General features: G+C 38.4%; 1 protein-coding gene across 7 annotated transcripts in view; it reads right to left on the reverse strand.

Moving 5' to 3' along the window:
• The window catches only part of FRMPD4 (FERM and PDZ domain containing 4), a 297516-nt gene that overhangs the window by 197663 nt on the left and 80928 nt on the right, over positions 1-18925 (reverse strand). The window contains exon 1 of one of the 7 annotated variants that reach the window (XM_068180067.1): positions 16684-16846. The exons of 5 other annotated variants lie outside the window; for them this stretch is intronic. The gene's annotated coding sequence lies outside the window, so the exon portion shown is untranslated. Of the gene's footprint in view, positions 1-16683; positions 16847-18925 lie in introns of those variants that run through there. One more of the 7 variants, XM_068180068.1, reaches the window with a different exon arrangement.

Genomic DNA, 18925 nt, shown 5'->3' on the forward strand with positions numbered 1-18925 from the left:
TGCACTCCTGTGTGTACGTCTTCTAGCATAAGTATGAATTAACTGAAAAAACAAATAAATGCAATGTAATATTTGTCTCATTCTACTGTAACTAAAGAAAGGAAATCTTTACTGCAGGCATAGGAGCAAATGTCCTAATGGGGACAGCTGCAAGCACTGAATGTTGCCAGAAAGCTGGTGATTGCCAAAATAAAATATCAGTATAAACCAACTGCTATGCCAGCTATTCCAAGCCTTGAATATATACCTCGTTTCCTAGAGATAGAGGTCACTTTTCCAAAACCATAATGTGCATTGGATAAATTAAGCAGCTGACTGAAGGCCACTAGAAATTCTCAGTCTTGAGACAGCAATGAAAATGATGACATATCTTGTATTATTTATTAAAACTGTAATAAAAATATTTTGGAAAGTAATGGCCATGCTTGAGAAACTAGTAATGACTACACAAAACTAGAGTTGCCTGAGATAAATCTCATTTAATTTTAAATTAAGTACTTTGAAAAAGTGGAAATAAATTACATTACTGATATGTCTTGGAGAGCAAATCCCTCTGGGTATACTCATATTCCAGATCTTGAGAAAAGCTTTTCAGTTGAACTCACAACATGGCTCCTCCCTTGGTTTGTCAGAAGACATGCACTGAAGTTGACCATGGAACACAAAGTACTAAAAGGTTTTTTCTGTTCAAAATGACCATCTCCTGTTCCTCTCACTTATAAAGAGAGGAAGGGTATCCTTTATAGAGGCTTCCTAGGGCAAACAATTAATTTCACACTATTTTTTCCTTCTAAAGGTAATGGCTTTTTTGGCCATTTTCTTCTTTGAAAGCTCCATTTCATAATTTCAATCATGTACATCACTAAGATTCACGAAAAGCAATTCTAAAAAATTTCATTACCATGATAATTAGCATACTGGCATTCTGTCCCTTGAAAAGAGTGACCAAAAACACCTAATTTTTTTCCACAGCAAAGAAGACGCTTGATGTAACAGCTATGTTTTTTTTCCAGAAAAAACTTTCAGAATTCTGGGGGTTTGGTTTCTGTCAGGTTTTTTGGTTTGGGTTGGGTTGTTGTTTTTTTTTTTTTTTTTAATATCAGAGGTTTTAAGCTTGGTTGCTTATAATCTGGTCTTTGCTATGAGCAAGCCAGAATCCAAACATCACCTGTCAGGCAGTTTCACCATCCACATCATCAAAAGGCAGGGTAGGAAGCACCCCTGACAGTATTTCAGGCTGGACAGCCAAATATAGAAACTCAGAGAGGAACAGAAGGGTAAAATGAGACTAAGTAAGGCCTGTCATCTAATAGTGAATCAGTGGATTGCTTAGGTTTTCCAGAGCGTCCTGAGATTTTCCATCACTGCACCTTGTGAATCCAGTACAAGCATACATGCCACCTAGGAGATGATGACCTGAATGAGAACTCTCATTCCTTCCTCACAGCTGTACTGTCCCCAGCACAGCCCCTTGTGGTGGTCACACATTCCCAACTGCCTGGGCACAGTCAGCCCCAGCTGCAGGAATGCTTTTTCTGCTATTCCCTGCCTCCTCTAAAATCCCAGTTGCCTTGCTTCTACTCCACCATTACTTGCCACCTGCTGCCTCTGTGTATTGCCTTCCCTCATAGTTGACATTGGCAAGATTGTCTTGTAAATATACAGAGATGTTGGTGAAATTAGCAAAAACCATTATTTGGGCCACTTGCTCACCTTGCACCTGGGCTTGAGCTGGGCTTAACAGCTGAATGGAGTCTGGGGTGGACTGAAGGCTTCATAGCCTGATGTTATCCCAATGAAGCACAGGAGAGCACCCATATCTCTGTGCCAGCCATTACCCTCACTCTCCCTCCTCTATTCATAACAATCATTGTAATAAATCTGGTCCTTCAAGGAGATTAACAATATGAGTAAAATTCTCGCAGATGTCAGAGGGCCTGCACTGCCACTCCAGCTGGAGGGAGGAGGATACTGAGGTGTTACAGTTCTATGCTGTCTTTGTTTCAACCATTAGCTACAAAACTCAGTTTAACTGAAGGGAATGAAAAATGAATTTTCATCATTTAATTTATATATCAAAAAAATCACATCAACCAATATGAAAATAAGAAAACATCTTCCCCCCACCATCTCTGATTGCAGCAACAGGTAAGCAATTATTTTGGACTAGTCACACTTCCATTTTTCTAAAAAAGTAAAAAATTGATACTTGAAATCCTCCATTAGGGAGGGTCAGAATACAAACATCACATAAAATGTTCACTTGACAGGCTTGCTCCTCGCTCTGCCCTCCAAAGCAGGGACGCCTCTTGGGTAAGATTTGTACCTCTAACCACATCAAAGCACACACAAGGACAGGTGTATAGTGCACTACATGCTCATATTTTCAGGTTAAGTGAATTTATCACCAGCAATATAACAATAATCTATAACCTATTGCTTCAAGAAACTGCACTTTGTGAATCTGTGATGGTGAAAGTTCTGATTCAATGTAACCAGACCTCTAGTGTTGAATTGGTTATAAATAGGAATTAAAGCCAGCTGTACCCCACCCCTCTGATGTCTGAAGAGAAGTTGGAACACAAGGGGGGTTATTTTCTGCAAAGTTGCATATTCTTATCACAACAGTTATATAAGGTGTGAGTTATACCTTATATAAGGTGAAAATATGCTGCTTATTTTGACAGTTCAATAACAAATAAACAAAACAAAAAAAACCTACCAACCAAAAAAAACCACCACACACCCCCTCAAAAAAAAAAAAAAAAACAAAACCAAAAAACAAATGAACAGCAAAAATAAAAGCGCATATATCAATGGAGAGAAACCAGAAATCATGTTCTACAGACAGCAGAAGACTGGAATCCTATTTTAAACAAGAACTAAGGAGCCAAAAGTACCTCACATTAAACACGGGAATTGAAAACAAAACCCATTAGAAGCAATCCAGCCTTCACTGAAATATATACACATCATCATTACCAATAATAATTTGGCTCTTCATGTGTAATCACTGCATGCTAGCCTCACTTTATATTCATAAGGGCCATTAACGTCAAGAGGAATTGTGCACATGGGCACCACGTTGCCCCTGTGCTGCTCCTCAGTCTGCAATCTGCTGTGCAGAGAAAACCATCTCTGCTGGCCACTTCTTCCCTCTCATCCAGCTCAGGAATGGAAACAAGAAAAATGCTATTGCTTTTTTTTCTTTTTTAATACTCTAATAATTTTGTACTATTAAGAGCACCAGAAAGCTAAGTTGTAACAACCATCTGTTCACATAATCATTCAAGCCAGCCCATACTGGAGGCACTGCAAGGACAGAATCCATCACAATCCCTGCTTCAGATTCTGATGATTGATTTCAGAGGTTATCATCATCTAAAAATGGCCACAAAGATTAAGGATTCAGAAAATAAATTTACAAAAAAAACCACAACCTGCTCCCCTCTCCCAAAAAAAAAATCAAAACACATATAAAAAAGCCCCAAAAACAAACCAGCCAAAAACCCCAAACTGAAACAAAACCAGAAAAAATTTAAAACCCACCCAAGCACTAATCCACCATACTTAATTTAAGAAGTCCCTCCTTCTAATTTCCCCCAAAAGATACAGGAGCAGGGGAAGCAGCATAATCTGCCTCCCCAGCATTTTGACAATATCCTCACAGGATGAAATTTGCACAAAGAAAGGACAACAGTCAATCACTGCAGTGTTGTAGGAAAGGTTCAGAAAGAGCACACAGCATTAAATCACTCTCATGAACACACCAGTTTCAAAGTTCATCAGCTGCACGGGCATTATAACCCCCAGCTCTCTGAGGTACAAAAACAGAAAAGTCTGACTGAAGTCTACTACACACAAGGTTGAACAAAGTGTTGAAATACAAACTTGTTACCTTGCCCTTAGTAGCTCAGATGAGCCACAAAACTATAGCTTCCATCATATAAAAAGCTAAGCCTCCAGGGAGCTTCCAGGAACATAACTGAAACACTGAAGGAATTCATTTTATAAAACTGTCTGCAATAAAGAGAATAAATTATTCAATTGGACCAATGCTTTATTTTCCAGTATATCTTATCTTCTTCTTTTCTGAGTAGAGCATATCAAGTCAGTCACAGTCAAGACACAAAGGTACAATATTTTCTTATCAGAATAACACAGGCAGAGAGATTTCTTGAGGTGGACTTATTTCACCCTTTTGCTTCATCCTAAAACTATGTCAACCCCAAATCTATCACTACAGCTACCAAATCTAAAGTTAGAGCTCACACAGGAGCCTACAGAATTGTAAATTCCAAATGGTTTTGCTTTAAATAAAAGATCAGTAGAAAATGCATGCATATGTAATCTTTATTTCTCAGGTTTATTTAAAAATCCTGCTTTGGGCAATTCTTGCATACATTTATAACATGTTGTCAGTCCCTCATGCACTTCCTACATTCCTCTTACAGAACCCACAGCTTGGTATCCACATAATCTCAAGACACTTATTTATGTTTTCCATTCCACAGTAATTTCTGATTTTGCTATCTTCCTTGCAATGATTTAAACAACATGCTCTTAGATAAGGACACAAACCTTGCTTGTCAATGCCCATTATTTTGCTATAATTATATAACTAAGTAATATTTTATTACTTTATCATATATTTTATTATAATATCAAGTATTATGTGGGATAAATATAAGTTCTGTATTTTGCAGGACTATGGTTTAGTTAGATCTTATTTTCATAGCATACTTTAATTAGGAAGTCATTTACTTTGGTCATGAGGATTCAGCAGGAAGTCACCAAGCACTTCCATCTTGTTAAACAAGATTCCATCCCCATCTGGAGAGAAAAGGGAAGGGCACAAGCAGCTAGAGGGAACAAGTCTTCCACATGCATGAGAACAACTTCTTTTCACTGCAAGCAAAGATTGGTTCCTGGTTTGACATCTGTCCCCAAAGCTTTGCAGAATTTCCACATCACTGAACATATTTAACTTGTCTGTAGTTTCCATCTCATTTTACTGGGAAAAAAAAGCATACTGCCTGCAAAAATGAAAGAATGGGGAGGAGACAGGTGTATGGAAAGGTACCACCATCACCACCCAGCCTCTATGGAACAGACAAATCCCACTGGAACTGCAGCAACTTGAGCATCTGCATTCTAAACACGCCATGCTAGCCCACCCTCCAGCACAGCACCCTGGTCTCAGAGGTCTGGAATTTAAAGATGTCTAAGAGCATCTTTGTTACTCTAAGTTTCAAGCTCCTGCCCCTTAAAGGTTACTGAATGATATACAAGACTAACTGAATAATCATCAAGATATAATTGGATTTGGAAAAATCCATATGTTAAAGCCCTTAGAGCTTTAGCAGTGCATAACCCCTCTCCCCTGCCAAAAAAATAAACTAAAACCAAATCTGTCTCACTTATGCAAAAAAAAAGTACACCACAATTGCAAGGTAAATGCTGTATTTTGGTTTTTAATTTGATTTAAAAGGAATTCCTCATTACTAAGGAAAACTATTAGGTATTACAACAAAAAAATGCAAAACACGTTTTTATTAGTTAAAATGATCTTTTGATCAGTTATTTCAGCAGACAAAATTACTCTTCATTTCCTGTAGAAATGAGACAGCCTTTACAATTTTTCAGTTGCTTCTTCACATCAGCATGTGGGTTACTATAAAACACCAAACACCATCATGGGCAGATCACACAATTTCACCCAGCACCAGTGAAACTGTCTCTGCTTTAGTGATAAGTCATGTCTGAAACCATTTTTAAAATATAAGAAGGAACTGCTACTTTTTAATGCAGCTTGCACAAAGACAGATCACCACTCATCCTTCACTGGCATAACTGTGACCTCAGAAAATACTTTTTTAAAAAAGCTATTTTTAGGTATTATTTTTAGGAAGCTAATTTTTGAACTCCCTTTGTGATACAGTCTTTAACATAGAACTAGTCACTAAATAAATCTATGGAAATACATCTCTAAAAACACTCAGTGTTACAGACTAGGTAAAATTGTAAAAGGTTACCACAAAGATATTTCATAAAAATACAATTTCTATAAAGAATCCATGAAAATATATTATGAACCACTGATATTTATTACAGTATTTCTAATAAAAATGTTATTTTTATTTTATAGCAAAATATTATTCATTCATTCTCTTTGAGTTCAGAATTTAATATCCTTAGTTTACCTTTCTGTGCAACAATAAAATTGTGATGGATACCTGCTTCCACATTGAAAACATTTGGACAGTTTCAGATTACTACTTTTTCTCCTCAATAACCCATTAAGTGTTTGTTTTCCAATCACTTCTTTGTAACCTAGTCCTTATACAAAATAATATGATAAACCCTAACTCACACCTAGGATTAGAGCGCTGAAGAAAGTGCAATAGCTATGTATTGCAATTGCTGCTCTTTGAAAAAGAAAATGAGGATTAAACACATTAAATGCAATCTCACACATCAGAGAAGAATCTCTGCCCCAGAAGGTGAGAGATTCATGAGCAAGGCTCAGGATTTTGAAAGCATTATAAAAGTCAGTTGTCTAGGTACTGATACCCTTCCACTTACTTGAAAGAATCACAATTACACAGGAATACAGGCAGGAACTGAGTACTAATCCCTGAGGGTCAATTCCTCTGTAACTTTCCCCAAACATCAACATATTAAATAAACAACCATACACAAATCTCTAAAAAAAGGGAATTATCTCTGCTTAGCTCCCTGCCCTGGACCAGCCCCAACACTACAGGGGATTATGAATCCTTTTCTGCAGGGCTACCCACCCGCCCTTGGGAAACACCTGGCCTGTGTGACACCTGCTGTGTTCTGCCTTTGCTTTAGGGATGGCAAACTGCCTTCCAGATAAAAATATGCACAAAAGTGCGAACAGATAGAGACTCAACTTTTGAGCAACCTGGTCTAGTGGGAGGTGTCCCTGCCCCTGGCTGGGGGTGGTTAGAACTGGATGATCTTGAAGGTTCTTTCCACCTCTGTGATTCAAGTCAGAAAAAGTCTGCCCATCACGTCTTCCTCTTAGTTCAGCTATATGGCTAGAAGCCATTTCTATTTCAGAATTGCAAAGCAACTGGTTTGGTATAAGAAAAGAGGATCTGGATGGTAAGAAAATAATACATCTGAAATGTTGACCTTGTTAGTATTCCCATAAAACAAAGCCATAATTCTTGTAAAGACTAGTTTAGGGGAAATGACAGGATGAAAGTAAGTACTTGTTTAGGAGCGTTAAAAAGGGTAAGGAGTGAAACAAGGTTTCTGCCTGAAAGAAACAGGGAGAAATAACTTCAAAAACCAAACACTTCAGTGACACTATGACTTCATTTTTAAGGAAACATGTTAGTATTGTGCTCACAGAAATAACAGCACAGTTTAAGCAAGAAGTTCAAGCACCACAATCACTCAGTGACTCAGCTAACCCCATTCAATTCAACACTGATGACAGTACACCCATTATGAAGCATGCTAATAGCAAATTGCAGTGTGGATTAGGAGAAAAGCACAATATTTTACCCTTGTCATCTGTATTCAGGTCTCTGAAAGAAAGCTAGTGAATTTACAAAAATAACAGTACTTATGTAATCCATATTTCTGTTTCAGGTTTACTGAGGACAGGTGGCTTTTAGAACTGGGCTTCAGAATTTTTTGCAGGGATTCTGAGTTTAAGTAAAAGTTTGAAACAGTCTCTATTACTGTATTACATACAGTAATACATATAGCCTTCAAGTGAAACAGCATACTATATATAACTTAGCACTTTTTATAGCTTTAAGGGTATGTGCTACATTAACTAATAATGTAAATGTGATCTATTAAACACAAACCAGCTCATTAAAGGTTTAGATGACCAAGCACCTTTTTTTTTGTGGTGCATTGTACAGTTGCTACTAAAATGAGGTTCCTTGCCCAGGACAGAGACACTGTTCAAATGAGAAGTTAGTACTATGCAGCAATCAAAAGATATTATAAAATTATAAACTAATTGTCACCCTCAGATATAAGACTGTCAAGTGAGAGAGGATGCTGTTATTTCAGAATGTATGTTACTTGGAAATGCAGCAGCTTATCCAAGTTACACAGCCATGTAATAAATTGTGAAAGCAGAAAATTTAATCAAAATTCTGACTAAAGGAAGTAGATACTGCATTGTGTTTCTCACGGCAGTAGTAAAATAGAGATGGCAGATACCTTCATCTATGTCCCAGAAAGCTAGTTATGCATGATATAATCTATCATATAATCTATCATATCCAAATATAGCAATACTTTTTAGACACCTATTTTATTTTAGTATGATGTTGTAAAAGACAATAAAAAAATCTATTTGCAAAGCAATGCAGGTGTATGCATATCTATGTCCATTCAGTGTGGGTATATCTCAGAATTAACCAGATTTTATCCTAAAGTACCTATGCAGAACCTCGTCTACTTGTTTGTTTAAATATCTTTATCTCCCACCACAAAATAACCTCACAGTAATTCAGCTTCTGAAAGCATAGACACACACTCAAGCCCCCTCAAAAAAAAAAAACCAAAAAAACAACCCAACAAAACAAAACCAAACAAACAAAAAATCCCACAACCAATCAAAAAAACCCAAAAAAATCACACCAAACCCACCAACCAATATTTTGTGATCGTAAAATGAGCATTGAGAATTTCTTTCCCAGTAACCAGGTTGCAATGTCCTTTCCTAATCTGGGCTTCAGTTTAAACATTTTGTTCTCTCAGTTGGATTCATCTGTCTAATCCTTATGCTTCTGGGCACAGCTGATGGGCACTATTCTGCATGACTGTGGATACCATGTCCTTTCAGACTATGCTTACAATATTTCACCAATATTTATACATACCTTTGCTCTGGCACGAAGGTCATAAGCAACCTAAATTTTGACCTAAATCTAAGCCCACAAAATACCATCTTAATAGGAACTATTCTTGCACTGACCATCTTTATCATTGCCATGGACATTCTCCTACAACTAATTTTTTGGTTGTTCTTTTTTAATTAAAGAAGTTGGGTTTTTCGTGAGGCTCTAGCAAATAGGAAGAGCTATCTCTTATTCTTCCTTTGTTCAGAGAAACAATATCTCTTGCCTCCATCCCTAGTAAAAAGTTGCCGTCTCCATTAGGCTCAAATGGAAATCCCAAGACCCTCAGATATACACCACCATGGATTGCCTGTTTTAGAGATGACACCTGCACTACATTTTTCTGTAAATAATCATTACTTAGCTTTTCTTCTGCAAACACACATGATATATGTTAACATGGTTTCTGGAAATGAAACATACAAAAATGAGGCAAAATGTGTGTAAATACAAAGTCATTTTTCAGATGTTTTCCTCCAGAGGATGATTCTTCCACCCCAGCATGTTCAGCTGCTCTCCAAAGTACAAAGGAACAGGAACAAAGGTACTGGAACATTTTCATGTTACATGGTATTTGTACTGGTTTTTCTCACTTCTGCAACATTATGTGACAGACTAAACCACTTATCTGTCACCAAGAACCAGAGCTAAGATTATTTGTGAAACTGGCACTTAAAGGAGAAGGGGAAAGGCTAAAGCAGCTTTCAAAACTTTATATTATTTCTTAAAGGTTGGATTAAAAAAAACCTGGCTACTGAATCATAGTCCACCTCTCAGATAACATGGAAGAACTTTCATGCTTGCCCTTCAAGAAATTCCTACATGCCTGTATTCATTTCCTACCTTCTTCTGTTACCAAATAATCCTTCAGTTTCTTCTCATCTAGAGCCACCTCCTCTCTTTTGGGAGCTCTGCACCCCTGAATTTCCTTTCACTATTTTCCACTCCTCTTTCTCTTGTCCTCTGCCTCTTTCAGCTTTTGCTCACCAGAGCCAAGAAGGAGCACAGGAATCACACCAGGGGCACCCACATACCCCCACACATGTAGGTACCACCAGTGCAGCCCTCAGAAGCTGTTTCTGAGTACGAGAAGCTGGGTACAGGAGGCAGGTGGGCTCTGTGAAGCTACACAGCCTCTCAGGGGTTGAATGGGCCCCTGGAAGACAGCAGGTCCCAACTCCTGCTCACTGTCAGGTCACTGATGACTCCTGGCTGTGTAAGATGAGGCTTCATAGACCCGACTAGAAGAGCCATTCTGTATCTTACAGGATGACTAATTAAAGTAGTGGCTACTTTTAAATGAGCATATAACTGAGTAATTTTTCATTTTAGTTAAAATGGCCATTTTCACTGTGTCTTCCATGTTCAGCTGTATTTCACCATACTTGAAAAGTATTATTGTGGATATCAGAGTACAGGAGAACGGAGAAATAGGCACACCTTTTGTCAGATTTTGATTAAGAAATACAGTAGAATGGATCTTCATTAATTCAAGTCTCACTAGTAAGACCAACACTGAATTATTAAATTATGGTGAAAAAGTTCCAGAACAAACAGCATAAACAGATTCTTAACTTCGAAGTGTATTTTGTTCATTTATGCTGACAGCTGTAACACAACTATAATTATTTACTACACCTATTAAGTTACAATCTTTTTAAAAAACCCTTCATCATAGTATCAGTCATTGAATTTCTCCTGAGTAATGCTGAAACCTGTTTTTCCATTGTTTTTCTTCATTTTCTCACTTCTAAGTGAGAAAATTAACAGACATCTTCTGGCATATGTGTATATATATATATATATATATATATATATATATAGCAATGGCATAGTGGGAAAAATCATTTGTACCAATTTTTTCAGAAGAAATTTTCCTTCTAAAAATACAAGACTCCTCATACTATGCTTTTTCCATGTGATGGCATGGTTTAGAGGAGAAGAGGAGATATACTAGCATGTTAGGAAGATTGTTGTTAGCCTGAGTATAAAATTTATGCCTATTTATCCCTTGGGGTCTTTCAGTGAAGTCTCAGATGGGAAAAGAGCACAGAATTGTACTTAGGAATAAGTAACCCTTCACTAGTATTTCAAGGTATGTTTTCTTTTGGTTTTTTATTTGATGGCAATAGTTTACCATCACTCAGGAAAAAAAATCAAATAACTTGAATTGTTTCCACACTTTCAATATAGCAGTAAATAAAGATATAAGCCCACATCTGGCTTGGATCAGGACAGCCAGAAGAAAGGTTCCAATCTGGTGGGAAACCAGTAACTAATCTATTTAGAGCTGGAGAAAGGTCATCTTCTTCTTTGTAATCCAGGCTGAAATGAGCCAATGGAATCAGTAAAACCCAACCATGCATCTTATGAAGAGTAACAGTTGTATGCTTACATGTATTTTGGGATAAATGGTTATTTAAGGAATGGAACTTGTAGAGCAAACCCATTTTAAAGAATTGTCATTGCTCTTCTCATACAATGATGACCCAAATATCTGTAGAATTGAAGAAAGACATACAGATCACTTTTCAGGCAATTCAAAAGACAATGTCCATGAGCTTAATGGAGGTTTTTATGACCTTTTGAGAAGCCAGAATTGATTCTGCTGGAACAGACAGACTCACAGTTGAAAAACTGTGTTTTTTCTTCAAGTGGTGCTAGAAAATAGGCCTATGCAAGTCTTAACATGCTCAAATGACAATGACAACTACACTGTTTAATTATATTTCTCTATTACCCTCTAGCCTGGACCACAACCATGTAATTTTTATGGAGCATGTATATAAAACACAGTGCTCTAGCAGAGCAAACCTATACTACCTCAGATTATATAAAACTATTGCAACTTCAGCATTAGACTGCACAGGCTAGAGAGGAGGCCTTCCAAATCAGTTATGCACTTTGGACAGAAGAGAAGGACCACACTAAGTCACTTCTAGTGAAGTTACAAGGGACCCAGACTAGTGTAACAATGCTGCCTTCTGCTTAAAAGCAAAAATATAGGAAACAGATGTTCTCTAGTCCCTGGAAATTCTGGCATATTAAATAAAAAAACCCCGAAACAAATAAAGCCCTTCTCCCCCTCCTAAGCTGCCAGACAGAGAGCTGGCAGGTGCCAGGTAGCTGTGGTGAAATTAGATGAAATTGGAAAAAGTTCCTGCATGCATCTATTTCCTCAAGACAGGATCAGCTCTGCCTATATCATTCTGACAGTTGTCTTAACATGCTCTTAAGGAGGAAATGTCACCTGGAAATGTAACAGAGTACATGTAGTCCATCACTCAGCTCGCTCACAGAAATACAGGGGAACATCAGACTTATCAGAACTCTGCAAATCTTAAAAATTCACAAGTAAATGGGTGACAGCAAGAAGGAAGTTTTCTAGCTACACTCTGCTTTGTGTCACCTAAGCTAGTTCTCCCTGCCATATTCATTACATGACAGCAGAAGTCATCCTGGGATTTTAAGAGATAAAAATACCTAGTGGATCAAATTTTCTTCTGAAACACAGTGATAGACTGACTTGGTTTAGTGTGATTTGCTCTTGATCAAACTGTTTTCTTCCACGAATCTTTAAATAGTGTAACTATTTTCCACCAATGTTTTTGTTAAAGAAAGTCAAGTCTTCAGCTTTGTCATGGTTTGACACTGGCGCAATGCCAGCGACCTCATGAAAATGCACCTTTCCAAATAATTGCTGTGAGATGTGATCAGGAACAGAGCAGAGCAGGCCTAAGCTTAATAACAAAGAAAAGAACTTTATTAAACTACTACTACTATAAAAACTACAAACACTAAATCTTGGATGAAGACCTTCCAAAATATCCCTCCTCCTCCCACTTAATTTCCAAACAAACCCAACAGTGAGACACCACCCAGGATCCTGATCAAATTGCCACTTTTCAGATAATCAAATACTCAGTCCTTCAAGAGAGACAGGAGTCTCTCCTGTGCCACAGACCGCCCAGGAAACACAACCGCCACCCTTGTGTTTCCATGTCACACATGGCAACTACCCGGAGAAAATCTGCCAGTGTGACACTCTCTTTTCCATGTCACAGTGCTCTCACCACCGTGCATGGCTCATAGGACTCTCATAGGACTCTTTTAAGGATGCTTTGCCATGGACCAAAAGAGACAACAGTTCAGTTTCTCATCTCGGGACTACAGTCCCCCCTATTTTCCCCTGGGGCCGAGGGTCCAAGAACAGAAGTCTTCTTCTCCTCTTCTTCTTCCTCGAAGACAGAGGGCCTCTCCACACCTTCTTCAACTCTCCTCTGTTCTCTCCACTCTTCTGTTGGTAATCACTGAAACAGGTCTCTTGGCTCACCAACGCACGCCCCTAAGTGCAGCTTCTGTCAGGAGAATTTGGTTTAGTCTATGGCTAACAAGAAAAGTCCAGCCACAAGCCACTCAATCATCTCCTTCCAACTCAACAATTTCCTCTTCCATCATCTTGGATCCCAGACTGTCTCTCTTCTACTTCAAATCAAGGAGGAGTAATATTTTACAAAGCCTTCATTTCCCAGGAAAGGGTTAAAAGTTCAGACTCCCTGGACGGCTGAAATCTCTGCCCAGCAGCCGATTCCCAAGGCCAAAGCTGGGCACCTTCCCCCCCGCCTTCTCCTCCACCAGCAAAGTTACAGGTGCCGTCCGGACTCTCTGTCTCTTCCCTCTGCGGGGGGGACGACGACAAAGGCATCTCCGCTTCTCTCCACCCTTCCGTCCACAGGAGCTGGCTCGGTTCCAGTCCTTCTACCCCTCAGCTCACCTCGACCAGGCCTCATGGCTTCCCCTCCCCCACCCAGCCCCATGGCTGGGCAGGGGAGGTCTGCACTGCACCCTGACCGGAACCAAAGAGAGCGAGCTCTTGGGAGTTCCTGCTTTTAACCCACTGTGTTCTCAGAGGCGTATCCACACCTTCAGTGGCCACTTGATGTGCCAATATCCAAACTTGACCACTAATTGGTTTGACCCAACTTTCTGAAAGAATTCACTTCCATGTCAAACCACGACAAGCTTGCATTCTCCCTGAAAGGGTGAAAACAAAAACCAAAAAAAAAACCCAAACAAACAAAAAAAAAAAAAGGCGAGAGAAGCAGAATGATATTCATTCCTCTGCACACTTTCCTTGGCTTTTACCAGTTTTCTGGGACTTAGTAAAATGAGAAATTCCAAAAGCTGTATTATCCCCAAAAGTAAATGCTTCTCCTACACAAGCAGCCACCACACATGCACCATCATAAGAACCTCTGTCTCAGCTGCCAGCCACTGCATACAATTTGGTATTTGAAGTTACCTACAGCTGTTAAGGCAAGTATGGCTAGCAGTGACCTGGAAAATATTTCTTGAGTTGATATTCTCCACAGATGAGCTGACTGACTTTGTGTCACCTTCTGTAAATTACCTCCTTTGCTTCCTTTTATGATCTATGCCATTATATTCTTCTGTACCTTCCTTTGTCGTACATCCCAAAATGGTCCATTACTGAAACATTTCATTTGCAGTGCACCTTTTCTCACATCCATTCTACTTCCTCTTTTTCTGTGTACAAAACTGTGCTTGTACCACTTTCTGATGGGTTTTTAATTTTATGCATTTTAAGAAGCTTTAAAAGGAAGCTACAATACTGCCAGAAGCAGTAATGACTTCTTCACTTCTACAGAGTACTCTATTTTATTTAACACTCACTGGAATATTTGAAGGTTTTGGTAGACAAGGACCCAGGCAATCTGGTGCTAATGTAGTTCATTTGTCTTTGTGAAGGTCAGCAATTCTATCCACATTACCAAAAAATACCGCAGACAGTACACAATCATAAGCTTTGCTACACAGCATTTCCCAATAGCTGTAATATTCTATTGTCTGCTCCAAGATGACTAAGAAAAACCAATATCCCCATCTCCTACAGATACATTAAAAAAGAGGTCTTAGTCAGCATATACAACTGCTCATCTTTGTGTTCTGAAGTCCACTGAAAGATTGTACCATTTGCAGTGCTTTTACAGCTTAGTGTTTGGAGAAGAGAAATGAACTGCTGTTCAGAAGATTCCTGAAAAGACCCAGAACCAGCACCTTTCCTTCTTTTTCCAATGAAAATACACCGAGTGTAGCATTTTTATTTCCATGCTGGCAAAAGTATTAAACATTGAGATTTAAATTCTTGCTTTAGGGGATTTCTCCAGGCTTAGTGCAGCAAAAACTTAAGACTCATTTTTCCCACTCTTTTCTTCTTTAATTTTCAGTAATCACTGCTCCAGCTTTGAGTCATTCAAAACAGCAATGTGTTTCTGAGCAAGAGCTCACATTATTTTTTTGTTTATTACAGCTTAAAAGTAATTCAGTGATATCCAACACATTAGCAAATATAGGTTAAGTGCAATTTACTGCATAATTGCTTGAGAGAAGAAAACCTTGTATTTTTGAAATGCAGCAGAAAGTAGTCCTTCATTTCCATTGTTGAGGACTACAGAAAGAGATTCAGTAGGAAATAAAGTGATGTTTAGAATTCATATGTATTCAGGAGGCATCTATAATAAATATTTTAAAATTACCTGAAATAACAAAAGATCCAACTAGTCTGAAATATTTTTCAAAGAAGTCAGTAGACAGACACATACTGTAATGCCTGCAGAATGTTTCCCCAAGAGGTTATATTCTATTGTCATCATTACCAATGTTTCTTCTTCACAGATTCTGGGATCAAAAACCCCCCTGTGCATTCCCAGATACAAAGTAAATTTTCTTTCTGAAGCTTCTTTCTCTCTGCCCGGCTCTCACACTGAAGTGCACCACTATAACTCTCTAACTCCTGAGACTTACAGTTGTAAGAAAAATACCACTACACCCAGAGAAACCTGGTAAACACCATAAGGGCATTCTCTTCAACCAGTATTGGCCACCAGAGCAGACTGCAATGAAAAAATATAAAACAATCTTAAAACACTGAAACTGTTTTCTTAAATGTTAAATTTTAATCCAGTATATTCAGAAAAAAACATTAAAAGCAACATATCCAGGTAAATGAATAAGCAATAGAGATCCTAATTTCAATAACAGGCACATATATGAAAAATAGAATAGAATTTGAAAAAAAATGGGGTTGGGTTTTGGTTTATTTTTGTTTTTTTTTTTTTTTTTAATGGCATTGACAGTGCCTTTTCTTCTCCAAACACAGTTTATCATTTACCTTCTCAGAAGAATTTCAGTGTGCTAAGTTAAAAAGTCACTGCACTCTAGAACAGATCAGTACTAATTTAGGAAGACTGATCGTATATAAGATAATGAATAATCCATCCTGTAACACGACAGAAACTGTAATTACCTGGACCTGGGACTAAAGACTTCTCAGGATCAATGTATGCAGCATTTCACTTTTCCCTACCACTCTCAGAGATGCTGCAAAATGATTAAAATAAAGTTGCATGTATAAGATAGAGGGGGAAAAAAACTAAACAGAAATTTTTAAACAGGGACTGAAGTGACACCATCATATGATACTTCCTACACTTTCAAGCTTTGTAAAGTCAGTCTCACCATTAGTTCAGGTAAAATGAGAGGTTATATTTTACTATGATTTTCATTCAGCACATACTCATTCAGTGGCACTTCCAGACACAGTTTAATACAATGCTTCAAAACTGCTAATATAGGTTAAAGTGATAATAAGCCATTGTGTCCGCTTCAAATTAGAACTGAGATGTATCTGAGTCTAAGAATATTCAAGGGAAAAAAAGGTTTAGACTCAGAATTTGTATTTAATGAAGTAAGAGCACTATACCTTCTTTCTGGAACTGCAGTTGAAGACACTGAGTTCTGTCATACAAAGGACTTCCTGTGTAGGACCAACAGTTTCCCAGCCCAAGTTGATTTCTGCATAGCCTGTGATTGCTTGCGAAATCTTGTACAAATCTGCACACAGCATGCGACGACAGTGTTTTCAAAAGGCTGTATGGTTTCCAGGACAGATTACAGCAAGTGTTTTTTTAACATTTACAATTAAATTAGCTGCATACTAGTGGGCTCACAACAAAAAGAGTAATCCTCACTTTGAGTTTTGAGAAGGGGACTACAGTTTGTGTTCTACTTTCTAAACTAAGCAATGCTTCAAGAAATTTAATAGCATTAAAGGATAGGTCTATCCCATACTGCTAAGTAGGCAGTCTATTCAAGGTGGTTATTGCTGAATTTTTGTAAAGAGTTCAAGTCAACAGTACACTAGAGCCTTCTCATTTCTCCCTCCTGAAAGAAATAAGCAGCAAAAAAGCCAGAGTTCTGGGATGCTCTGAAATAGCAACCTAATAAAGGAATTCCAAATATTAAAACTCACTTGAATTACAGTAAGAAAAACACACAAAGAATCTTGTTATTAACAAAGGCACTAAATATCAGGTATACCACAAAAGTGAACACTATATATGCCAAGAATAGCAGAAAGTCATCAGCAAACAGTAAAAATGAGGAAGAAAAAGAAGACTTGGCAACATAGATATTTTATGACAACTTGTTTTTATCACCTGACCTGCTAATCAAAACTAGAAGTATGAACACTTCCACAAATTAGGAACAGTAAGATTGGAACTATCAGAAACATGGCTAGTAAGTAGTGAAATGGCACTATTTACACGCCAAGGTTCTCCAATCTTTCTAAAAAAAAACCCCAAAACAACAACAAAAAACAGCCCAAAAACCAGAATAAACAAACAAAAAAACCCTACTACCAAAAGCCCTCTTACAAAGCAATTACTCACACTTCAAGGTAAAGCAAACCAAGAACCAGATGCAATGGTCTGATAACTGCTATGTAATAAATTTTTTTCTGTTGTTTTTTTTCATGAGAAAACATACATGAAAGTATGTTTTCTCAACCAAAAGTAAATGAGGCATATTTTTTAGGCATTTTATAAATATATGCATTTGTACTCTTACTATTTATACAGTCAGACCATAGAAACATATTCTTTGTTAAAGTAGACTGACACTGTATGCTGCACAACACACTTTCTGTTGAAGTAGTACTTGTTCAGACAGCTCCCAGTCAAGCACCAGCCTGGTGCATTGTGCTCCGTTATCAATCAGCATCTTCTGCACATCTGTCAGACACTGTTCCAAGAACTCACATTCTTTGAAGGTCAATTCCCTTCCTACCACACTCAGTACACTCAGTCAGCACAGCAATGACAAAAATGAAAACTTTCCCATCTCCTTCTCCAACCTTCAGACAAATCTTGAGCCAAAAAGCTTTCAGATGGACCTTATTGGTACATTTCATCTTTTTGGGACATACTGTAATAGAATCAGAGCACTAAGATATAGACCTGGATAAAGTAGTGTTCCATACAAGATCTAAAAAGCACAAGGAAACAATTTCTAACATACACTAATTCTTATACCTGAGTAAAGAATCACAGAATGGGTTGGGTTGGAAGGGAACTTGAAGATCATCTAGTTCCAATCACCCTGCCATGGGCAGGGGAACCTTACTCTAGACCAGGTTCCTCAGAGCTTCATCTAGCCTGGCTTTCAACACTACCAAGGATGGGACATCCACAACTTCTCTGGACAACCAGTTCCAGTGTGCCACCAGCATCACAGCAAAGAACTTCCTCCTAGTATCTACTCGAAACCTATTTTCTTTCAGTATGAAGCCACTCCCCTTTGTCTTGTCACTACATGCTCCTGAAAACAGTCCCTGTCCAGCTTTCTTGCAGGCTCCCCCCAGGTTCTAGAAGGCTGGAACTAGGCCCCCCAAAGCCTTCTCTTTTCCAGGCTGAACAAACCCTGGTCACACTGCTTTTGATGTGGCACAGGACGTTTGGCTTTCTGGGCTGCAAGCGCACATGGCCAGGTCATGTCCAGGCTCTCACCCACCAGCACCCCCAATCCTTCTCAGCACGGCTGCTCTCCATCTGTTCATCCCTGCCCACATTGATATGAGGGGTTGCCCCAGCCCAGGTGCAGCACCTTGCACTTGGTCTTATTAAGGTTTATAAGATTCCTGTGGGCCCATTTCTCAAGCCTAT

Source organism: Anomalospiza imberbis, chromosome 2 (genome assembly GCF_031753505.1).
Source record: "Anomalospiza imberbis isolate Cuckoo-Finch-1a 21T00152 chromosome 2, ASM3175350v1, whole genome shotgun sequence".
NCBI classification, from domain to species: Eukaryota; Metazoa; Chordata; class Aves; order Passeriformes; family Viduidae; genus Anomalospiza; species Anomalospiza imberbis.